Consider the following 26,681-nt stretch of genomic DNA (forward strand, 5'->3'; position numbering starts at 1 on the left):
CCCATACTTTACTCCGGATGGTAATTATATCTTTAGGTAAATCCCACATCAATACACTGTGATCACTGCCACCTAGTGGTTCCATTATCTGCAAATTCTTAATACACGAATGATCACTGCTGTTAACAGATCAAGAGTATTACCCTCTGTAGTTGCCTCTCGAACATGCTGCTGCTGAAAACAATCATCCAATAAATCCACAAGTCTTACTAGTGTGCGAGTGACCAACCCATAAGTTCCAGTCTATATCTGGTAAGTTAAAATTCCCCATTAAAAGACATTCTGATTTACTAGCCCACTCTATTTCTGTCTACAATTGCTCATTGTACTCATTCGAGTCATTAGGCCTATAACACACTCCTACTCTTATTTTTGCTTTTGCAGTGCTTATGTCACACCAAACTAATTCAACAGTGCACTGTTCATCTATACAAACTGGATGCACTTCGTTTGATTTTATATTTTTCTTAATTAGCAACATAACGCCTCCTCCCTTCCTATCCTGTCTGTCCTTTCTGTACACATTGTACTCCTCAAATTCCAATTCTGCATTCCTTATATCTGTGTGACACCACGTCTCCGCTATCGCCACAATATTCGCCTTTGATGTCTTGACCAACACTTCAAATTCATCAAATTTATTTACTATATTTCTAGAATTGTTATACATGCAAGTTTCCAATTGGTATACATGCAAGTTTCCATGTACCTATTCTTATTCTTAGTTACCCTAACACCCACCTGTTTCACGATGACTGCCATCCGTCCCTGAAACTCCCAACACCCCTCGTTCCAGGCCACTGCTTATTCTAATAGAAGTAGTGCAAGAATCACCTTCACCTCAGCCTTTATGCTTAATTAATTATTTATTTATTCACTTTATTATAATTTAAATTATGTTAATATTTAATATAATTCAATGATAGTATATATATATATATATATATATAATTTCAGTACAGACAGACACGAGTGCACATGCCTCAATGTACGTAATTCCTTCTATGCCCACCTGACCTTACGGGGTAAGGTGATCAAAGTTCTAGGAGGGCTTTCTACAATTTTTTACAGGAAACAGAAGTAAGTATGGTTCACACGTCGAAAGAGTATAAAAAGTATAATTATATTATGTATAGTACTAGTAGCCATCTATTCGACCGCACATCTATTCTACACTCAATGGTTTACCGAATTACTAGTGACAGTGGCATGTGACACAAGAAAGCAAGTGTTATAAGCTTACACAGCATCAGCCAAAATAAAAAAAATTTACAAAACAATTCCCTCTAAATGTTTGTCCAGTTCCTCCTTAAATTCCACAATTGTGAATTACAGGCTCCACAAAAACGATGTGTTTGCCTTTTTGTTTACCTAATTGTTATTTTATATTGCACTTTATACGTACTCTCATAGTTATAGTTACGATGGTTATTTTTATTTTTAATTTAGATGAAGAGTTTTTGTAGATTACTACTTAATATACGTAAAACCGTTATTTCGTTCGAACCTTGCAGCCATAGTTTTTGTATAGAGTAGTAGGGAATTCAAATTTTTAATTGTGGTAACTAGGCAGTTTTAACGTATAATTATATAGCGTAATACGCGTCACTACATTTGGGATTCTATTAGATAGCGTAGTATTGACAATTAATTAATTAAATTTATTGATCTTATTAATTTAAAATATCATGCCCCAGACTACAGCAGCAAAGCAACGGGCACAAAGTGGCAGGAGTGCTGTGACTCGGGGGAGAACTGCGCGGGGCGATTCTCCAAAGCATCACAGCCTAAAAAAATGTGCAACTTGTGAAATGTTTGCCGAACAATCTGGAACAGAACCTGATCTAGCCAAGGATGTATTTGTGTGTTCCAGGTGCAGAGAGTGTCTAGAAATTAGGCATCAACTCAGCGTTCTACTGGGCGTCTATGAGAGATTGAGATGTAGGGTATATGCCCTCGAAGAAATTAATATGAGGAGCCCGTCAAGCTCTCAGCTGCCCAACTCAATGCCAGAGCTCACTCCTGGGCATCAGTCACCAAACGGACAATCTCCAAGGCAGATTGCGCTGGTTCCAAAGGAACTAGTTATTGTCGGTGACTCTATTGTCAGGGATGATGGGGAATGTAGTGTGTAAAAAGGATTGATGGAAGAGGACCAGGGTATATCTGCCAGGGACGGAAGTTGATGACGTTGTAAAGCATATATCTTCTTTTAAGGGCACAAAAGGTAATATTGTTTTACACGTTGGCACCAATAACATTAAGAGTAGGAGATCTGCAGATTTACTTAACAAGTACAGGTCAATGTAGCAAAAAAGTCGTGAGTCAGGGTTAAATTTGAAAGTGTCTGCAATTCTGCCCAGACACGATAGGAAGGAATACATGATGAGAGCCTTTTCAATCAATCCGGCCCTGGAGGGAATGTGCAAAGTTGAAGGCGTAGATTTTTTTTTAGCGTGGTCTGTGCTTGTTAACAGGAGAGACTGCTTCTACAAGGATGGGATACACTTAAATGGAAAGGGTGCAAGAATATTTGCTGATGCTATCGAGACAGAGTTAGGTGGGTCAGAAAACTGCCAGTTTGGGAGAATTCACAGACTAAAAGGTTAAAAGTAGCCGCAGACAGAGGTGAAGCTGATTCTTGCACAACTTCTATTAGAATAAGTAGCGACCTGGAGCCAGTGGTGCTGGGGGTTTCAAGGACCGATGGCAATTATCGTTAAAGAGGTGGGTATATGGGATGTGTTAGGGTAACTAATAATAAAGATAGGTACATGTGTACTTGCATGTATGCCAATGCTAGAAGTATATTAAATAAATTTGATGAATTTGAAGTGTTGGTCAAGACATCAAAGGCGGATATTGTTGGGATAGCAGAGACGTGGTGTCACACAGATATAAGGAATGCAGAACTGGAATTTGGGGAGTACAATGTGTACCACTGTCAGTGTAGTACCACAGAGTTGACACGTCACTCTGGAGTTGCTGCTTCCCATATGCAGTACTTTACATTTGTCAAGGTTAAACTTCATTTGCCACCTCTCAGCCCATCTGCTCAACTTTTCTAGATCCTGTTGCAGCAGTGTACTGTCATTAGTGTCCTTACCAACCCTGCCAACCTTCGTATCGTCTGCAAACTTGGACATTAAGCTTGATCAATATCATTTATAAATACAGAAAACAACAATAGATCCAATACTGAACCCTAAGGGACTCCACTAATAATATTAGTCCACAAGGAGCAGTGTCCATTGATTACCACTCTCTGTCTTCTCCCCCACTCAACCATCCCTTTATCCATAGCAGCAATTTGCCTCCAATGCCGCACTACTCCATTTTGTGCAGCAGTCTTACATGTGCAACAGTATCAAAAGCCTTTCTAAGATCCAAATGTATGATATCAAAGTTATTCCCTGCATCCAGTTCCTCTGTGACCAAATCATAGTATCTAATCAAATTCGTCAGGCAAGACTTTCCCTTAATAAAACCATGCTGTGTCCGTGCTATAAATGAAGTCTTGTCTAGATGATCCTGCAGTGCTCCTTTAACCAGTGCCTCCATTAATTTTCCTGGAGCAGAATTTAAACTAACAGGTCTATAATTACTTGTGTTGCCTTTTGATCCTCCTTTGTGAATTGGGGTCACATTTTCAAATCTCCAGTCCACAGGTACTTCCCCTGAGTCCAAAGAAGCTCCCATAATTATAGCTAAGAGTTTGCGAAATTCCTTTTCTGCCTCCTTTAAAATAACTGGATAGATCCCATCCACCGCGGGTACCCTTTTTATGTTTATCTTCACCAATTTCCCCTTCACTTTTCTGTCAGTTATTACAAAATCTTCCAGCTCACTGCCAGTGTTTAACTCACCTCTGGCATTCCTCTCCCTGAATAACTCCTCATGGGTGAATGTAGATACAAAATATTCATTTAGTTTGTTAGCCACCTGAGCACGATCATCAACAATTGAACCATTAGTATCCATTGGACCAATCTGATTCATCCCTTTCCTTCTAGAGTTTACATAGGTAAAGAACTCTTTGTTGATTTTCTTTGCATCCTTTGTCAAGGATTTCTCATAATCTGCCTTTGCCTGCCTAATCTCCTTTGTCACTTGGTTACAGACCAGCTTATATTTATCATAGGCTTCCATGTCAACCATTAATTTATACGGATCCCAAGCATTTTTCTTCTCTGCCACATGTCTCATTAGTTCATATCACATCCATTTAGGCCTAAACCTTGAACAGTATTTCTTAGTTGGTATGTAAAGCCTAGTAGCTTCCAAGATAAATTCTTTGAATGCTTCCCATTTTGAATTTGCTGTTGGTAACATCATCAGTCGGTCCCACCGTATAGAAATGAAATACTTAAACTCAAACCACCGTATTCACCTTTACGAAAGCAAAAACCCTTCCCTTTACCCCTAATGGTAGTTATCTCTTTGAGTAAATTCCACTTCAGCACACTGTGATCACTGCCACCTAGTGCTTCCTTTATCTGCCGATTCTTAATGCATGAAGAATCACTACTGATAATCAGATCAAGTGATCTGATTATCAGATGTACTACTGATCTACATGCTGATGTAGAAAACAATCATTCAACAAATCCACAAAGGCCTTGCTAGTGTGTGAGTGACCAACTCACAAATTCCAGTCAATATCTGGGAAATTAAAATCCCCCATCATAAGACTCTCTGATTTACTGGCCCTCTCTATTTCTCTGTACTGTTCCTTATTATACTCATCAGAGTCATTAGGCCTATAACACACTCCTACGCTCAATTTTGATCTCCCAATGCTTATGTCACACCGAACTGACTCGACACTGCACTGTCCAGCGATGTCGACTGGCTTCACTTCCTTGGATTTTATTTGTTTCTTAACTAATAGCATAACCCCTCCTCCCTTCCTATCTTGTCTGTCCTTCCTGTACACATTGTACTCCCTAAATTCCAATTCTGCATTCCTTATATCTGTGTGACACCGCGTCTCTGATATCCCAACAATATCTGCCTTTGATGGTTTCAGCAATACCTCAAATTCATCAAATTTATTTACCAAACTCGTAGCATTGGTGTACATGCAAGTTCACATGCACCTGTTCCTATTCTTAGCTACCCACACAACCGAAGCAGTCTCTGAAATACCCTGCATCTTGTTTTCCAGGCTGCTGCTCATTCCAATAGAAGCAGTGCAAGAATCACTTTCACCTCTGCCAGTGGCTATTATTAATCTATTAGTCCTTGTATCCTCCCAAGCTAGCAGTTTTCCGTTCCACCTAACACTGCCTCGATAGCATCAACATTTAATGGCCTACCTCGTGCCCTCGCAGGCCTCACTGCAGACACAGTTCTCTGTCCGTTAAAATAATTTTTAACTCTAAAGTTTCCATTCTCTTTGTTGATACAGAGGCACATTCAGCCTTGATAGCTCCAAAGAGTTAATTTATAATTAAAGATATTTTACTGGATAAATACCTTATCGTTATTTCATATCACTATGGATTCCAGTACAACAGCCCATTTATCATCTTAGGACCGCCTCCTAACACAAAGACACACTTAGTCACATGTCAGGCCCGCTTTACAGATGTCTATATTCCATCACTTAATTATTGGGTGGAGTTGCTTGTTGTCTGGGGGCACCAAAAAAGCATACATACATACATATTAGAAAGGAGTATCTCGGCTGGTAGCACAGTGGTGCTGTCACCCTATTTGCGCCTTTTCCACCCATATTGGGTGGAAAAGGCCAGCGTTCGAATCCCATAGATCTCATGGGCTTGTTTTTTTTTACTCCGTGGCTGAGTCAGTCGGTCTCAAGCGTGGACAGCAAGGTTTTTCCTCCATAAACTCCGGTTTTTCGTTCAGCAAGGCAGGAAAATCGACCAGAAATCAAACGCAATTTACAGACACAATATACATGGGTAGTTGATGTGACTTTCTAAGTGACCCTAATGCAATAGTTTTAGAAAAAATCACAGTACCTATTCGCCTGAGAATAATCGCCTGATAGGGCATAAATTCAAATTGAGGAAAGACGGTTGTAGGATAGATGTGCGGAAGTTTGCGTTTAGCCAGCGGGTGGTTGATTGGCGGAACAAACTTCCATCTCTCGTTGTAGAAGTTGATAGCTTAAACAGATTCAAGGCAGAACTTGACAAACATTTGGAGCGAGGGGATGGGTGAAATAAGGGGTTTTATTTATTTATTTTTTTTTGGCTGATGTTATATAAGCTTGCTTTCTTGCATCATGTGCCTTTGCTAATGCTAAATGCTAATGCTATGCAATGACTGCAACAGATGTCTTTGAAAACGTCTACAGGGATTTCCAGCCATGGTGCCAAAAGTCTCTCAACAGTGTTGGAATAGATGACGATTGCGTGCCTATTCGCTTCACTTCCTTTTCAAAAAACATCCCACAGTGCAATTGGATTGAGGTTATGTGAATTTGGAGGAAACCCAGATGGTGACACTTCATTCTGCTACTAGAACCAATTCTGTATATTGCGAACCCGATGATATGGCGCATTATCGTATTGGAAGATCCTAGTTCTGTTCGGGGAAAAAATGCAATATCGCAGGCTGCACATCGTTTCCTAAGAGTTTAAAAATAAAGTTATATTATGGTTACTATCAAAGTAACTTTCTACTAACCATGTGTATAGTGTCTGTAAATTACGTGTGGTCTCCGGTTGATTTATCCACTTTGACAGAAGAAAAGTTTTGCTATAAAACGCCCAAGACCGACTAACTCGGCCACAGAGTGAAAAATGCCCATAAAAATTCCTCGTATTGTCGACGGAATTCGTACCTTTTTCACCAGGTTTGGAGTGGACGGTGACCATAACACTGTGCTACCGCACAAACTCTGCTGACTTGGGGTGTGAAATTTCTTGTGATTGATTAGGGTCACCCAAAATATTTATTCAACTGCCCATGTGTATTGTGTCTGTAAATTGCATGTGTTCTCTGGTCGATTTGCCTGTTTTTCTAGACGAAAATCCCAGTTTCTGGGGTAAAAAAACTTGTTTACTATACCTTAGACTAACTCAGTCACGGACTGAAAAAAGCTCATTAAAGTTCCTCGAGTCATCGAGGGGATTCGAACCCAGGAATTTTCCACCTGGTGTGCAGAGAACGGTGACCATACCACTGTGTTAACAGTACAGACAAAAAGAGTTGTAGTTAAAAGTGTATAGTGTGTTAGCTGTTTGATGGCACCAGGTGTGTGCCCATCTCCTCGTTGTATACTCTATTTGTGTGTCACTACTCTGTGGAAGCCAGAAATTTAAAAATGAGTGGGGAGTGGAATGTCATGTAGTGTTATGTTCTGTTGTACCTCTGACCATTTAGACGATGGACCCTAGTGGGACCCGCCGTCTCATTGGGTAGCACAATGGTATCGTCACTGTCGTCCCTACACCGAGTAGAAAAATCCCGGGTTCGAATCCCGTCGATGACGCGAGGAACTTTACTGTGCTTTTTTCACTCCGTGGCTGAGTTAGCCGGTCTCAGGCGATGATGGAAAGATTTTTTCCTCCAGAAACCGGGGCTTTTTCGTCCAGCAAACAGGCAAATCGACCAGAGAACACAAGCAATTTACAGACAAAATAAATATATGAGTAAATGTAATCATTTACGGGTACCCTAATATCATAATTTGATTTTTCTTTTTTTTTAGCGGGCCCACCGTTGCCCACACTTTGCCACGAGGGGCAGGTCAGGCAACCATTCGATTTTTTAAGTACTCTGGGAAGCCCTCTCACCTAGTTTCTGAAAATATTAGCGGCAAGGATCTATATATAAACATGTATGGTATCTTATGTAGGATGACACTTGTACGTCAGTTCAATTCGGCCTATATACATTGGTGTTCAAAGAAAGTACATCATATAGGAATTTCACATTTCTAACCCTTTTTCGCGATGGTATGTTACATTAATGACTATCATCACAAATAGAAATATAAAAAAAAAAAGATAGTTATTAATAGTTAAGGCAAAGCTAAGTAATATTTGACAGGTTCTCTCAAAATATTTCAGAATGAGCATTTGCAACCTTTATACAACAGTTTTGGGAAACACGACAATTATGGCTGAAATGTTATCAGAAGCCCTCAAATTGCTTCAGTTTATCATTTTAAATGGAAAACAAAATGCAAAGATCACCTGTTGCAAACTAATATTTAGTTGGACCGCCTCTGGCCCTGATGATAGCAGAACACCGTCGAAGCATTGGCAAGATCAATTTCTGAAGATTATCAACTGATAGTTCGTGGTTCACAAACACGAATTATGGTTTCCTGAAGTTCACGAAGGGTCTTTGGTTTCTTTCTGGAAACTGCAGATTCCACACGATGCCAATAGTTCTCTATAGGTCACACCGGGCTGTTTCCTGGCCAGATAACACTTGTAATGGACCGTTCTTCCAACCATTTCTTCACCTGTAACAAAGTGTAAACACATTACTGCAAGAGTAGCTCATGGTGTCTTGTCAATGATATACAGGAATTTTTCTAGCAGGGATAAGGAGGTGATTATTCCCTTGTATAAGGCAATGGTTAGGCCACATCTTGAGTACTGTATACAGGTCTGGAGGCCTCATTTCAAGAAGGATGTAGAGCTGCTGGAACGGGTACAGAGAAGGGCAACAAGGTTAGTAAATGGAACAAAGGGTTGCTCTTACGAAGAAAGGCTTAAGTTTTGCAAATTACAGAGTCTGGAGACTAGGCACCGGCGAGGTGATCTGATAGAGGTGTATAAGGCCTTGAATGGTTTGAGCATGCTCAATGCCAATGGGATTCTTCATCTTGCTCAGAATAATCACCTCAGAGGGCATAAATTCAAATTGAGGAAGGACGGATGTCGGATAGATGTGAGGAAATTTGCCTTTGGCCAGCGGGTGGTTGGTTGGTGGAACCGACTTCCATCACTTGTTGTTGAAGTTGATAGCCTAAACAAATTTAAAGCTCAACTGGACAGGTATTTCGAACGAACGGAGGGGTGAAATGGGAGAGGGTTTTTTTTTTTTTTTTTTTTGGGCTGATGCTGAATAAGCTTGCTTTCTTGCATCGTATGCCTCTACTAATGCTAATGCTAATAATGCAGAAATGAAGCTAAAGTAACTACAGAAGTACCTACTTACACTTTCTTTTCGCCCGATGACAAGGAGCAAAGTCGTCCTGAAAGATGCTGTTACTTGGCAGGTTGAAATGGTGTAATGGTTGGCAGCAATTTGCCTTCCAATATAGCCAGGTATCCATTGGCATTTATGGTACCTTTTATAAACTGCATGTGACCTACCCCGTGATACAAAATGCACCCCCATTTCATTTGGCTTGTAGGGAAGTTCACAGTAGACACCATACAGTCTGGATGGTATTCTTCATCACATCTACGACGACTCCTTTGTCTCCCATCAGAGCCATGGAGGTTGAAATACTTCTCATCCGAGAAAATAACTGACTTCCACTGCTTGGGGGTCCATTTGACATAATAAATAATAATAAATTTTCTGTTTATACTCCAGGACGACCAAACGGTCAGAGGAGTTCACAAGATAGCTAGAATACAAGAAACAGCATGCTACGTACACCAAATTAATTGGGCCTCTTTCATTTTTTGTGTGAGGAGGGTATTTGCCTGTTTTTCTGGATGAAAAATCCCCAGTTTTGGAGGAAAAAACCTTGTTATCTACGCCTGAGACCGACTAATTTAGCCATGTAATGAAAAAAGTCCATTAAAGTTCCTCGCGTCATCAACGGGATTCGAACCCGGGTCTTTTCTTCCCGGTGTAGGGAGGACGGTGACGATACCACTGTGATATTTCCCCATAACGTGCAACTCTGGTATCGCTTTTCAAGAATGAATCATCAAAATTCCAAGTAAATATGGTAATATCAAACCTCGCGCTGTTTCAGACATAAAATACATGCTATAAAGGTTTAGGTTGAAACTATATGATATCAATAAGTTGAGATTGATTAAGACATCAAGAAAATAAGCCTTCGTGAGTAGCAAAGTTGACAGAATCGCCGTTCTCCCCACACAATGGGTGGAAAAGACCTGAATTAGTCTCGTCGATGAAGTGAGGAATTTTTATGGGCCTTTTTCGCAACTTGGCTGAGTTAGTCAGTCTCAGGCGAGGGTATCACAGTTTTCTACTCGTCCAGCAAACAGAAAATCGACCACAGAACACACCCAATTTACAGACAGTATATACGGAGCAAAATGGCCTTACTCGCAGATGCTCCTTAAACCCAACAACAACAAGAAAAACAAAAGCGTAGCGGAAATTAACGTCTAAACGAAAGTAAAAAAGGAGGGGGGATTTAACATGCAACCCTGCCACATCAGGGTTTCATGTTATGTGAGAAGATCCTGTTTCTTAGTATCATGTCATTTTGTATTATATAAAATTACTCCAACTCTATTACTTTTTTATTTCTCTTCAATTTTTTTTTCTCTTCTTGCTCTCTTTAAACTAATTATGTTCACTCTTTATATTTCTCTCTTCTTACCATTGATCTTATTAGTACACTATATTCATATTACAATTCCCTTGGTGTTGTACACAACCAATAACTTATAGTAAAAGACGTTTCCTTCTGAATTAATCTATGGAATTCTGTCTTCAGTGAGGTGTTTAAAAAAGTTATGATTATTCCATTGGGTAGCAAGTGAAGCTGTTTTATACAGGATTGTAGGACAACTTGAACACCAGCATGTATGTTTATTCAGTTAAATTTTTAATGTGAAACATCCTTGGTGGCACCTACAATTGAGTAAATCTGGTTGTTCACGAAAGATACGTCTCGGAAGTGACGTCATCCGTGGCTTCCGCTGGAGGCCCTTCTGAAGCTTCCACCACTAGTCTGTGCTGAGTCACTAGTAGTGTGATTAGAACAACTGACTCATTTTTCGTGACCAGTATGATATCTCTAGTTCCTGTGAACCGATTTACAAAATTCAAACGAATGGCGTTTGAATTTCGTCGAACTGCATTGGAAAAACACAATAAAACAAACAAAAAACCGCTTGTGTGCCATTTACGCACGAAAGATGTTTTATTTTATGTGAAAACATCCTTGGCTTGGAAGAGTTTAGCAATATCCAAGCCAGTAGCTTAATTACCCATTTGATTGCAACCATTTGTTTAATAGCATCGTTGCGACAATACAAGTACTTGTCATATGATTGCACAATACAAATATTTGTCAACAATTTATTTTTTTCGTCTCGCATTTTCGTTACAATCCATTGTTAGGTCCCCCAAGGATGTTTCACATAAAGCCATCTACCGCGCGTGCTCGGCACACGCGCCACATTTTTTGTGTATTGTTAAGCTCTGAAGATTTCTGAGGAAAATTAGTAAAAATAATTGTTTTTTGTCTAAATTTAGATGTAAATTAATTATCTAAATTAATTTACATCTAAAGTAATTACAGCAGTAATCAAAGTTTATTCTCAGTTTAGAAATACTGTATACTTCTTGGGGTTTTGATAGGGGGTGCTTATGTGCCTTGCGATTGCTGCTGCTACCTGTTTACAAACACGGTCTCGTATGGGGATCGTGTGGTAGGGTTCTGTATTTTGGAATCTGTTAATATTGATTTAGGCGAGTTTGGACAAAAAAAAAAAGAGCATCGGCATATAAAAATTGCGGAGTATATAGTCAAACATGATATTTAAATATGAAAGGTAACAAGAAAAGGTTATTCATTGCATGCATGACTAGTAAGTAGGCTTAGTTAATCTTGTGCGCTCAAATTTATATATTCGATGAAACATTCTTCATTAAAAAGGAAAGTGCACTTAAAGCGAGTTATAAGTGTAAACGTTTTAAATTGGTGAGTCATAAACTGGTATACTTACGACAGATTGAAATTTCACTTTTCTGTTTTTATACGCTATATTTTTCAAATAGTATGCGATTCCTGATTTAGATGCGAAAGTGGAATGTTCCTATAGAGTGCAAGAGAAGCTTATGGAATTTTCTTCTAAGTGAAGAATTTTTGTTCAGTTGTGAAAAGTATAATTGAACCCAAATGTAGTATGCAGTCCTTGTTTGTAAATTCATTGGCGACTTTGTTTCCTGGAATTTGCTTGTTGATAAGAACACTTAAAGATAACGAGACCGTACGAACTGCTTATGGCTATCTCAGGGTTGACACGAATACATCGAGCGGAGCTAATTATCTGTTAATTCGCCCCTTTCAGTTTTTTCCCTTCGGGCATTATCCGTTTCATAATTTACTGAAAGCATAAACGGTATTTATTAACATAAATTGAACTTAACCAGTATAGCTGAATTTTTAAACAGCTTTCAGATGTTCAGAGTATAAATTTATACTGTATTCAAGTACTACTACTACTCATGCTTGCTGACACAGGTTTTAGATTATTTGAGATGGTTCAATTAACAAATAAATTTTGAAAAAGATATTTTATAATTTAAATAATTTTAATTTATAACTATACTTCTGCTTGTGTTTTCACTGATTAATAACAGTATTAAGAGCTATGGATTAAAAACCTTTTTGAGTGATTTCTTTTAACGTAAATGTGTGGGTAGTGAGAGAACTAGATATTACCATTGTGACTACTAAGAAAATGTATGTGAAACTGAGTTCATGTTTTAATGGTAAGAAAACATAATCTGCATGATTCTTCAACTTAGTACATACTTAATCACATAATTTTAGTTAATTGTATGTAGTTCCCCAATTCAAAAGTTGTGCAAAAAAATTTGCACAGTATTTAGTTGTTACTTTGACAGTATATTATCACCACTCATTGTTATCAAGGCAAAAAAGTTATATGAATTCAAATTTTCAATAATTTTTCAGTACTACAAAATTGTTGTATGCTGAACTCTAAAATAATGTATGCAATATTTTAGGAATGAAACTGCAGACAACTAATATAATTCCCTGCTTTTGTGTCATTAATTTTTACTGCTTCATGTTTTCCACTAAATGAACCGAGTTGTTGAAATGATCTGTTAAATAAACTTACAATAGGAACATATGAATCTGTGTGCCCAGTCTGGAGTAAGTGCTCTCATTTTGGCTGCTATGAAAAACAGCCTTCCATGAAAGTATAGTAGATTCCTCATTTGTTTGGAGAGGTATGAGGTTTCTCATCAGACTGGAGAAATTCTACAAAAGGCCTCTGTTTTAGGCAGTAGTTAACTGATCTCTGATGAGTAAGTAGGGAGTTCCCTCCATAAAAGAACTTTGCCTGTGTAAAGTTTAGAATATATTTATTGCTAATCTAAAAATCATATGTTTCATGAATATTTTCATCTCTGCTTCTTCATGACTGCAAAATTAAAATAAAATGGTTTACCCATTAATTATCTTTATTACATTTTTACTTCAGTTATTAAGTTTATTCTTTAATTTTAATCTAAACAGAGTTTTCATTTATATTTTTAATCTTTAATTTTTTAAATTTTTAATCTTTAAACTAATCCTGACAAAGTTTTCAAAAATATTTAATACTGTTAATAATAAGATAAATCACTTATTGTAGTCTTTTTGTTATCCCATTACAAACATAGGAGAAAATATCTGCAAAATGTATCATTTTTAGTCCCTATAAGTAATAAATAGATTCTAAACTTTACTCAAGTAAAATGCTTTTCATTTAAAGTATTTTGATCAAAATAACTTGTGTAATGGTACCATTCAGACTATGTTGTTTTACAGCTGCACAAAGTGCAAATTGGCCTATGGACATGCACACTTGTATAGATATAATTAAAAAAGATAGTGAATTGGTGTATTCACTTCAATTTATTCAAACTACCTACCTCCACAACATTAGGTAGAAGCTTATTCCAATGAGTGATTACCCTTTGACTGAATGCAAATTTCCACATCTATTCTGCAACAAACATTTCCAGTTTAAATTTATGTTCCCTTCTGTGTTTATTCTGAGAAAGACTAAAGATGCTGGCAAAGGTAACGAAAGCCAACACGAGAACGATGAGAAACATCGGATAACTTGCGCGGAAAATTAGTTTCCTGATGCGCCACTCTGGCACTGCTTGCTCGGTAAACAGACGGTAAGTGTTATTGGTCTGGAGCAAAGTCGAGAATGCTATACTGATTGACAGGTACACGTGGCAAACGATGTGCTGATTGGTGCGTGAACACAACACACGATAACATCGGTTTAGTATCACTCAGAAGCACTAATGGTAACTTGCCCTGACGAATGCTTTCCATAATGGTTAAAAAAGGTCAGGTTACCTCCACTTGAACCTCTCCCAAAATGGAGGGGGTAACCTAACATTTTTTCTTTAGAATCATGGGTGGACTAGCGCATAAATTGTTTATTAACAAAATATTAATTTTTTATTACTGTACTTTTATTTTTAAAGATACTCGTGCGGATACACACGTATCATAACATCAATGAACACCTCAATAGCTATTCACTATATATATATATATATATATATAAAAATAAATAGAGAAGCTGTATGGTATGTGTGGGGGAAGAAAATTAAGATTTAGATGGATTAGAATTGCGATAATATGAATTATGGATAAGGGACACTGCAAGCGCAAAGGTACCCTACAACCATAATGTATACATAAAATTATTTTTATGTGTAGAATATAGTAAGTATACATATAAGTATCGAATTTAACTAATGCTACTAATGAAAATACGGTGTACCCTGGGAGCGATATATGTGTTGAACAAAGGGTGAGAAAGGAAAAGAAAATAAGTGTAACGATATAAAATGAAAAGAACCAAAAAGCAAATTTTGAAAAAACAATGACCAAGGTAGAAATAGCATTGCAGTATCTTTCATAATTTTTGTGTCTTCTAAGATATATATATATATATATATATCTCATATATATATATCTATCTTTATCTTTTGCAGATAAAGGAACCACTAGGTGGCAGTGATCACAGTGTGCTGAAGTGGGATTTACTCAAAGAGGTAAATACCGTCAGGGGTAAAGGAAAGGGTTTTTGCTTCCGTAAAGGGGAGTACAGTGGTCTCAGACAGTTTTTAAATTCTGTACAGTGGGATCGACTGACGATGTTACAAACAGTAAATTCTAAGTGGGAAGCATTCAAGGAATTAATCGTGGAAGCTACTAGACTTTTCATACCGATGAAGAAATATTGTTCAAGGTTTAGGCCTAAATGGTTATCAAATGAACTAATGAGACTCGTGACAGAGAAGAAAAATGCATGGGATGCATATAAATTATCAGGCGACGCAGAAGCCTGTAGCAGATATAAGCTAGTCTGTAATCAGGTCACAAAGGAGGTTCGGCAGGCAAAGGCGGATTACGAGAAATCTTTGGCAAAAGATGCTAAGAAAAACAGCAAGGATTTCTTTACTTATATAAACTCTAAAAGGAAGGGGATGAATATGATTGGTCCACTTGACATCGATGGTTCGACTGTTGATGATCCTGCTCAGATAGCAAACAAACTGAATGAGTATTTTGCATCTACATTCACACCTGAGGAATCATTACAGTTTGAAAATGGAAGAAGGTTATCAAATTGTAGCAGTGTGCTTAATGATTTTGTAATAACTGAGAGCAAAGTGGAGGAGAAATTGTTGAAGTTAAACATAAGAAAGGCACCTGGGGCGGATGGGATCTATCCAGTTATATTAAAGGAGGCGGCAAAGCAACTAAGCAAACCCTTAGCCATAATTATGAGAGCATCCTTGGATTCAGGGGAGGTTCCCACGGACTGGAGATGTGCAAATGTATCCCCAATTCACAAAGGAGGTTCGAAGGGTGACACGAATAATTGCAGACCAGTTAGTTTAACTTCTGTTCCGGGTAAAATAATGGAGTCACTGGTTAAAGATGCATTGCAGGATCATCTAGACAAGACTGCAGCAATAATTCAGACACAGCATGGGTTTGTTAAGGGAAAGTCTTGTCTGACAAATTTGATTGGTTATTATGATGTGGTCACAAAGGAACTGGATGCAAAAAATAATTTTGATATCATATACTTGGATTTCAGGAAAGCTTTTGACACTGTTGCGCATGGAAGACTACTGTACAAATTGGAGCAGAATGGTATTAAGGGTAAGTTGCTACAATGGATAAAAGGATGGTTAAGTGGGAGAAGACAGAGGGTGGTAATCAATGGGTGCTGCTCTTCGTGGACTAATGTTATTAGTGGAGTCCCACAGGGTTCGGTGTTGGGTCCACTGTTGTTTTGTATATTTATCAATGATATTGATGAAGGTATATCAGGCTTAATGTCGAAGTTTGCAGATGACACGAAGGTTGGCAGGGTTGTTAATGACAGTAATGGCAGTGTGCTACTGCAACAGGATCTAGATAATTTGGGCAGATGGGCTAAGAAGTGGCAACTGAAGTTTAACCTTGACAAATGCAAAGTACTGCATATGGGTAGAAGTAACCCCAGAGAAACGTACCAACTGTGTGGTACTACACTTAAGGTGGTAGAAAATGAAAAAGACCTGGGAGTAATTGTGCAGTCAGATATGAAGTTTTCTGAGCAATGTAGACAGCCTGCTAGGGCAGGTCATGGGGTTTTGTCAATGATATATAGGAATTTTGCTAGCAGGGAAAAGGAGGTGATTGTCCCTCTGTATAAGGCAATGGTCAGGCCACGCCTTGAGTACTGCGTACAGGTCTGGAGGCCTCATTTTAGGAAGGATGTAGATTTGCTTGAGCGTGTACAGAGAAGAGCAACACGATTGGTGAGGGGAATGAAGGGATCCTCTTACCAAGAGAGGCTTAAGTTCTGCAAATTGCAGTGGCTGGAGACTAGGCACCTGCGCGGTGATCTGATTGAGGTCTATAAGGCCTTGATTGGGTTGAGCACGCTGAATTCTGATGGGATCCTCCCACTTGTTCAGAATACGAACCTACGGGGACATAAGTTCAAATTAAGAAAGGATAGATGTAGAATAGATGTGCGGAAATTTGCCTTTAGCCAGCGGGTGGTTAATTGCTGGAACAAACTTCCATCTGTCATTGTGGAAGTTGATAGGTTAAATAAATTTAAGGAGGAACTGGACAGGCAATTGGAGGGTATGGTGTGATTTTTTTTTTTTTTTGGCTGATGCTGCATAAGCTCCTACACTTGCTTTCTTGCATCAAGTGCCACTACTACTACTACTACTACTACACACAGTGCTTTTTTGTGACGGTACGCAACGGTACGACGTACTGGCACCTTTATTAACAATGACGTGTGACATTTGGATGCAGTGCACTTTGAAATTTGTAATATTCCATAAATTTTTTTCACATGTTTATCTACTATTCAAATGAGCTTAAAATTATTTAACTAAATTTACATTTTTCACTGTCTGTTAAGATATTTTCTATATAAAACAGTATAGCCATTTTTATAATTCTAAATTACTCAGTCGGACCTCTTTAATTATTTTGAATTCCTCTTGGAAGTTACATTTAAAATAGTTTCCGTTGAGCAAGAAAATTTTCATATAGCGAATGGATTAGGAGAGGATGAACTCTGTAAGCCCTATTCGCATTTCTGGCCTTCAGGCAATTAGTGCTACTGCACGAATTGAAGGGATTACCATTCTACAACTTAGTGGTACCTGGTAAAAACTATTCGACCACCCGTCCCACATATGGAGAAGTCGCGCTGGTCTGCAGTGAGCAGATCAAGGTGTATTCCCAATGGGCTCTGGTCCACCTTCTACTGCCATGGTGTCCAAACATTTCCCATACAGGGGCCATATTAAAAAAAATTCAAAGTTAGATTTCTTTAGTGTGTTACATTTTCCACATCTTGTTGCATGTAAAATTGAAAATATTTGAAAATTTTATTAAGTACAGTACACAATTACATTTACTGAACAAAACATTTAATGAGATTTTTTTTGATAATTAACAAAATTTAAAATGCTGTTTTAGTTCACTTTCCAGGCGAGCCATAGGTTGGACACCTTCGTGAATCAACTGTAAGCACCCTGTTTGAGAATTAGGAGAGGGTGATTTTCTTTTACGATGGCAAATAATCATCTGTCGTTTCGCGGAAGTGCGTTATCCACATTTTCCCGTAAATTTTCCCTATCTCTGTTCACATGGTCACAGTACCTGAATATCTGGATGACACTGCGTTTTCGACAGTTTCAAAATAAAATAAAAAAAATTCAAATTTAACAACTAGTGACAATACTAATGATGAGGACAACGAAGGTATTAAACCTTCTAAGCAAGAATTGTTGGCATTTGGTGAAAACAAAGTTAGAAAATTATCAGTTGGGTTACAGTTAAATGCAATTCGTGGATTTCAGGGGTACCTAATTGAAAATATGGTTTCGGAAGAATTGAAGAATTTGATGGATGCTCTGAGTATGATACCAATTTCATCGAGTGAATATGAACGAGGATTTTCACAAATGAATCTGATTATCAGCCCAACCAGAGCTTCGTTGATGACAAAAACAGTTTCTTCATTACTGTTTCTTAAAATTGTATGCCCACCGCTGGCCCGCTTCGATCCAGCAAAATATGTTGATTCGTAGCTGCTTCGGAAACGTCATTCAGCAACTGACACACAAAGAGGAAGAAAAGAAGTCAGCATAGGGTGTCGGATGAAAACTTAATAAAAATTTGGATTATTCTACAAAAACTTTCTGCCAATTTATAATCATCCTACATGTTTTTCCTTCTTCACCACTAGTCTCATCAGTTCATCTGACCTCCATTTAGGTCTAAACCTTAACCTGTATCTCATAGTTGGCATAAAAAGCTCTTTAGCTTCTGTGATTGCTTCCCTGCATGCCTCCCATTTAGAATTTGCAGTTGGTAACATATCACTTGACCCCACTGAAAGGAATTTAAAAGCTAAGACCACCATAGTCATCTTTATGAAAGCAAAAACCCTTTCCTTTGCCCTTGGCAGTAGTTATATCTTTAAGCATATCCCACATCAGTATTGTGATCACTGCTACCTAATGGTTTCTTTATCTGGATATTCTTAATGCATGATGAGTCAGTGCTGATAATCAGATTAAGAGTATTGCTTTCTCTTGTTACCTCTAATATGCTGCCGTAAAAACAGTCATCCAGTAACTCCAGAGAATTTCTTAGCCAAAGACTTCTCATAGTGTAGTGCTTTTGCTATTCCCAAAGCACTAACATACAATATTCTTTGCCATAGTTAAAGTTGTACTCTAATACATGACTCCACACTTAATGGTCAAAACACTTGATTGTCAACAAGAAATCTAGCTTAGCAACTTGTATTTTATTTAGTGGCTGTGAGGTTGAATTGCTAGTTCTTTGTTTTACTATTTCTGTTGTTTTCTATCTTATGAAGATTGGTGCAGCTTTTGACAAAGGTACAGTGTGATGGATTTTTAGTATGGACACTAAAATATCAGCAGCATTATTTTACAGAAAGAATCTTGGTTGAAGGAACACAACAAAGAATAATAGCCCATGGAGTCATATCTGACTTCTGTTAGGGTAGCATGAAAATTAGTTTCCTAATTCCCTTCCTGATTCAAAGTTTCCATATCATTTGAGATCATGTCGGTCAGGAGTCTAAGTAATTTGGGTACAAATTGATTTGGAGGACAATAGTCATCTGGTCAAAACCTTTAAATATATTAGTTAATTGGCACAAAAAGCTTTATAGCTTGTATGATTACTTTTCTGAACATATTCCATTTGTATTTAACAACATAAATTTCCCCACTGCTTTAAATTTAAAAACTGCTTAAGACCATTGGGAAAACAAAATATTCTTTCTTTATTCATAATGGTAGTTGTTTCTTTGAATATATCTCATATCGATACACTAGTAACTGCCACCTAGTAGTTCCTCTACTTGAAGTTTCTTAATGCATGATGAATCACTGGTGATTTGATCAAGAATATTGCTTCCTTTCTAACCTATTGATATAGAAAGCAGTCGTCTAACAAATCCAGAAATGTTCTGCTAGTGAGTGAAGTGCTAACTTATGAGTTCCTTTCACTATCTAGAAAATTATAATCACTCATGCTAAGACATTCTAATTTGTTTGTTATACTCATTACAGTCATTGTACCTATAATGTACTCCTCTCATTTTGATTTTCCTAATACAGTAGAACCCGGATAAGAAATTCCTGCATAAGAAGTTTTCTCCTGTACTAGGTTTGGTTTCTTAAGTTCAAATTTTAACCGTATTGTAATGTACAATTTCCCGTTTAAAAAGTTTTCCCGCATAAAAAGTTTGTGATAAAGAATACGCAGTGTATTATCATAATGACATTTTCCCACTTAATACATTTTTTATATATAGAAATTCTTTATTTTTAATATTAAAAAAATATTAAACAATATAAACATTTTGGTAATTGAACAAGTTAGTGCCAAGCATCATTTTAGTTTGTATAAACCACCGAAGTAGGTGAAATGGCATCGTTTTTGTTACATCTCATATTGTGAATGCCTTCACAATGAGTTGCCCTGATATTGCACTACCTTCAATAAGCAACGCTTCGCCAATGGAGAAGACTAATGTTACTTATTCTTGGCAGATCGTGGGTGGTAGTATCCACTGAGAATCCACTGGCGAAGTGTTGCCTATTTGAGAATCCAATGTCGAAGCGTTGCTTATTCTAGGTAGTTCAATATCAGGGCAATTCGTTGTGAAGGCATTCACAATGATATCACAAAAACGATGCCACCTACTTTGGTGATTTACTAACTACAAACTAAAATGATGCTATGCACTAACTTGTTCGATTAATGAATTTTCTGTAGTCTGAGACTTTCAGCCCTAGGACCTTTTTAGTATAAACATTTTGATATAATGGAAGTGACATATTGTAATTGTTTTCATAAATATCCATAATTGATGAAAACAATTGTGAGGCATTTGCCATTATGTTCTGATTTTTCTGAACAGGTCTGAATTACTTACTTAGTGGATTGTTGCTCTGTCTTATTATAATCGTGACCTTTTAAGGTATGTTGAAACTCCAAAAGAGCTCATCCTGCCAACTTGGTAATGAGTTTAATGAACAGAATGTTAAGCAATTAGAAATCCTCAGTTTAAAAATGTTTCCCATAAGCAGAGCAAAATATTTATAAATTCTGATATAGTACTTTAAAATGATCTTTAACTTATGTATGTGTATCTTTTCATTTTCATTTGTGTAGTTAATATTTCATACCCCTAGGTCATTTTCCCTTCTAAGAAGTTTTCCCGCATAAGAAGTTCTGAACCTCTAGACCCTTGTAAAACTTCTTATCTGGGTTCTACTGTATTTAAGTTACACTAGACTGACTCAGTATTATTCTGGCAACCTCTGTTTACTGGTAGTGCTGTTTTAGAATTTGTATACCTCTTAGCTAAATGCATACCTCTCCCCCACTCTCTCTCTCTCTCTCTCTCTCTCTCTCTCTCTCTCTCAGGGTACAAAAATGTTTTTTTGGCTGGTGCAGCATTAGCCTCTGGCTTCCTTACATCATATGGCTAGTAGTAATAATAATAATAATATATACACTGGTGTTCAAAGAAACTGCATCACCTAGGAATTTCACATTTCTAACCCTCTTTTGTGATGCTTTGTTACATTAAAGACTAGCATCACAAATAGAAATATAAACAAAAGATATTTATTAATAGTTAAGGCAAAGCTAAGTAATATTTGACAGGTGCTCTCAAAATATTTCAGAATGAGCATTTGCAACTTTTATACAACAGTCTTGGTAAACACGACAGTTATTGCTGAAATGTTATCAGAAGCCCTCAATTTGCATCAGTTTATCATTTTAAATGGAAAACAAAATGAAAAGTTCACCAGGTGCAAACTAATATTTAGTTGAACCACCTCTGGCCCTGATGACAGCAGCACACCGTCGAAGCATTGACAAGATCAATTTCTGAAGATAATCAACTGATAGTTTGTGGTTCCAAACACGAATTATGGCTTCCTGAAGTTCACAAAGGGTCTTTGGTTTCTTTCTGGTAACTGCAGATTCTACACGATGCCAACAGTTCTCTTTAGGATTCAGATCCGGGCTGTTTCTTGGCCAGCTAAGAGTTGTAATGGACCGTTCTTCCAACCATTTTTTTCACCTGTGACAAATGTAAACACATTACTATCAAACCTCTAATGCAGAAATGAAGCTAAAGTAACTACAGAGTGCCTACTTACATTTTTTGCCCAATGACAAGGAGCAGAGTCATCCTGAAAGATGTAGTTACTTGACAGGTTGAAATGGTCTAATGTTTGGCAGCAATTTGCCTTCCAATATAGCCCAGGTATCCATTGGCATTTATGGAACCTTTTATAAACTGCAGGTGACCTACTCTGTGATACGAAATGCATCCCCCTAACATTTGGCTGGTAGGGAATTTCACTGTAGACACCATACAGTCTGGATGGTATTCTTCACGTCTATAGCGAATCGTTTGTCTCCCATCAGAGCTGTGGAGGTTGAATTTCTTCTCATCTGAGAAAATAACTGCTCAGATGTCCATTTGACGTGCTCCTTACACCAAATGAATTGGGCTTTTTTTTCTTTTCTTTTTTTTGCTTTTTTTTTGTGAGAGGAGGGGCTTCTTATGATGATGATGGGCTACAAGTCCATTTTTGAAGAGGCATCTTCTGACTGCACTTACTACCACTCCTGTATGTTCTTCCCATTCTCTTTTCAGCTCGGACAAAGAAGCTTTATGGTTTTTAAGGCATAAGCGCTTCAAAATGCGGTCCTGTTTTGGCGTAGAGATCCGTTTGCATCCGGTTCCTTTTTTCCTATCAGCAGAACCAGTATTCTTAAGCTTGGAAAGAAATCTATTCACTGTCGACTGATTACAAGACACTCTATAAGCAATATGACTGAAGAACATCCTTCCTCACATAAAGCAACAATAGCATTCTTTCTTTGTGGTGTCAACTGCATGTAACTCGCCATCCTGACACAAGCAAGGAATGACTGCAACTCTTGCAGAGTGTGCTTATATAGCTGAAAGTAACAGCTGATGCAATCTGTAAGAAATATTGCCATATACTTATGTTATTCGGACGACAATTACAATTTTAAGGGGTGATGTACTTTCTTTGAATGCCAGTGCGTGTGTGTGTATATATATATATACACAGTATATAGAATAGATGTATTTGCTGCATTTAAATTCTCTATCTTGTATGTATATCAAAATGCAATATGAAATGCAGAATTTATTTTTGATTGTGTATGCTTTTAGGAAATCTTATGCAGTCCACGTAATGCCAGCCCAATGGAACCTTTTCTTGAGTCAAATGAATTTAAATAATAAATATCTTTTTTTATTTGTGCTCTTTGAACACAAATAATTCCTCAGTCATTCAATGCGTGAATACTTAAATATTTTGTAACTGCTGTAAAAGTATTTAATTAACAAGTACAGTGCTGAGAAAACGTTGAGTTAGGATTGAAATTGAAAGTGTCTGTAATTCTGCCTAGAGACGATAGTAGGTAATATATGATGAGAGGCTTGTCAATCAGTTCGTCTCTGGAGAGATGCTACAAAGATTATGGATTAGAATTTTTCTCAACATGGTCTGTGTTCATTAACAACAGGGGAGACCATTTCTACAGGAATGGGATACCATTATATAAAAGGGGGCAAGAATATTTGCTGTGCCATCAAGGCAGTATTAGTTGAGCCAGAAAAATGCAAGCTTGGAAGGATATACAGACTAGCCACAGGCAAGCAGAAGTGATTATTGCACTGCTTCTTGTGCCACAAAAATCAAATGAAAATCAAGCACTGCTTCTGTTGAAACATGCAGCAGCCTGGAAAGCAAGGTATTGGGGATTTCAAGACCAGATGGGGGCCCTTGTGGAACAAACAAATACATGGGCTATGTTAGGTTACTAAGAATAAAAGCATTTGCATGTACACTACTAATAGCTGCATAGGAAATAAATTTGATGGATTTGAAGAACTAGTTAATTCATCAAATCTGAGATTATCAGAGACATGGTATCACTCAGATATAAAAGATTCAGAATTGAATATGGGGAGTATGTTGTGTACAGAAAGGACAGGTGGGAGGGTTATGCTCTTAGATAAAAAGCACAAAGTCAAAGGTAGTGCATCCAGTACAATGTTGAGTCAGTTTGGTATGACAAGCACTCGGAAAACAAGAATGAGAATAGGAGTGTGTTACAGGCCTAATATTTCTGATGAGTATAACGGACAGCTGTACAGAGCAATAGCGGCCAATATATCAGAAATGTCTTATAATAGGGGATTTTAACTTTCCAGATATTGACTGGAAACTGTGGGTGTAACACTAGCATTAGTAAAGACATACGATGCAAGAAAGCAAGCTTATGCAGCATCAGTCTAAAAAAAAAAAAAACCTCCATTCGTTCCAAATGCCTGTCCAGTTCAGCCTTAAATTTATTTAGTCTATCAACTTCTACAACAAAAGATGGAAGTCTGTTCCACCAATGAACCACCCGCTGGGTAAAGGCAAATTTCTGCACATCTGTTCTACAGCCATCTTTTCTCAGTTTAAATCTATGCCCCCTCAGGTTCTTAATCTGAGCAAAAGGAAGAATCCCATCAGCATTCAGCTTGCTCAACCCATTCAAGGCCTTATACACCTCAATCAGATCACCTCGCAGGTGCCTACTCTCCAGGCACTGCAATTTGCCGAACTTAAGCCTTTCTTGGTATGAGCACCCCTTTGTTCCCCTCACCAATCTTGTTGCCTTTCTTTGTACTCGTTCTAGCAACTCTACATCCTTCCAAAATGAGGCCTCCAGACCTGTACACAGACTCCAGGTGTGGCCTGGCTATTGTCTTGTACAACAGGATAATCACCTCCCTGTCCCTGCTGGAAAAATTCCTATATATTATTGACAAGACTTCATGACCTGTTCTGGCAGCCTGTCTGCACTGCTCAGCAAACTTCATATTTGACTGCACAATTACCCCCAGGTCTTTATCACTTTCCACTTCCCTGAGTGTAGTACCACACAGTTGGTACATTTCTCTTGGGTTATTGCTACCCATATCCAGTACTTTGCATTTGTCAATGTTAAACTTCAGTTGCCACTTCTCAGTGCATTTTCCCAACTTATCTAGATCTAGTTGGAGTAGCATACTGTCTTTACTGTTGTTAACAACCCTGTCAACCTTTGTATCATCTGCAAACTTAATCCTGATATACCTTCATCAATATCATTGATGAATACACAAAACAACAGGCCCAGCACCAAACCCTAGGAAACTCCACTAATAATATTTGTCCATGAAGAGCAGGGTTGGTCATCATTCGTACTATTATGACTGTGGATTTATTGGATGACCATTTTCTACACTAAAATGTGAGAGAGAGAGAGAGGCAACAAGAGGGAGTAATACTGTTGATCTGACTATCAACAGTGATTATTTGTGCGTTAAGAATCTGTAGATAAAAACCCCTAGGTGACAGTGATCACAGTGTATTGATGTGGGATTTACTTAAACATGTAATTACCATGAAGGGAAGAGTTTTTGCTTTTGTAAATGTGGCGACTGCAATGGTCTCAGACAGTTCTTAAATTCTGTGCACTGAAGCTACTAATGAAGTTATCAAGAGCAAATTATAAATGGGAAGCATTCAGGGGTGCAGTGATAGAAGCTACTAGGCTTTTTATACCAACTAAAATACTATTCAAGGCTTAGACCTAAATGGATGTTAGATGAACTTGATGAGACTTGTGGCAGAGAAGAAAAATGCATGGGTTGCATATAAATTATCAGGTGATACAGTTGCCTCCTGTAGATATAAAGTAATCTGTAATAAAGTTGCAAAGGAGGTTAGAAAAGCTAAGGCATATTACAAGAAGTCTCTGGCAATGAAAAGCATCAAAAGAATTCTTTGCTTATGTAAATCCTGGGAGGCGATGAATCACATTGGTCCACTAAGACATGAATGATTTAACTGTATTTTGCATCTCTATTAACATGTGAAATTTTTAAGTGATGAAGATGCTGGAAGCTTGTCAACATATAACATGGATCTGAATGAAAGAAGAGGTAAGCATAATCCTTAGCCATGATTATGAGAGCATCTTTGTATTCAAGGGAGATTCATGTGGACTGGACACATTCAAGTGTCTCCTCAGTTCATAAAGGGGATCATAGGGTGACATAACTAATTACAGACCTGTTAACTTGATTTCTGTTCCAAGAAAAATAATGGTGTTACTGGCTAAAGAAGTAATGCAGGACCATCTAGACTCGAATGCAGTCACAGCATGGATATGTTATGGGGTGTTCTTGTCTGACCAATCCAATTGGATACTATGACACATTAACAAAGGAACTGAATGCAAAAATTAATTTTGTTATCATATACTTAAATTTCAGAAAAGCTTTTGATACTTATCTTATCCTCCTTCACGGATTAGGCGATCCACCTGTTCCGATCTCGAAGAGGTCTGCTCATCTTTTCGGTCTTCCTCTGTCTCTTTTTCCTTTTGCTCTATGTGTAAGCTAATTTAGGGAATCTATTATCTTCCATTCTTTCTACATGTTCTTTCCATCTTTGTCTATAATCTATAATTTTTTCATTGAGTAAATCTTTAATTCCTTTCTAATATTTACGTTTGATATTTTATCTAATTTTGTACATCCTTTAACATATCTTAAAAATTTCATTTCTGTAGCTTGTATTCTATTAATGTCTCT

At 37.6% G+C, this 26,681-nt stretch overlaps 1 protein-coding gene across 1 annotated transcript in view; it reads left to right on the plus strand.

The window, feature by feature from the left end:
* The first annotated feature begins 12,630 nt into the window (after nt 1-12,630).
* Nucleotides 12,631-26,681, plus strand: part of LOC150075289 (uncharacterized) — a 52,271-nt gene continuing 38,220 nt past the window's right edge. Inside the window, exon 1 of the mRNA XM_090388786.1 lies at nt 12,631-12,645. The gene's annotated coding sequence lies outside the window, so the exon portion shown is untranslated. The remainder of the gene's footprint in view (nt 12,646-26,681) is intronic.

The sequence above is a fragment of the Mastigoproctus giganteus genome, chromosome 14, assembly GCF_048544385.1.
Source record: "Mastigoproctus giganteus isolate SK-2022 chromosome 14, ASM4854438v1, whole genome shotgun sequence".
In the NCBI taxonomy this organism is placed as follows: Eukaryota; Metazoa; Arthropoda; class Arachnida; order Uropygi; family Thelyphonidae; genus Mastigoproctus; species Mastigoproctus giganteus.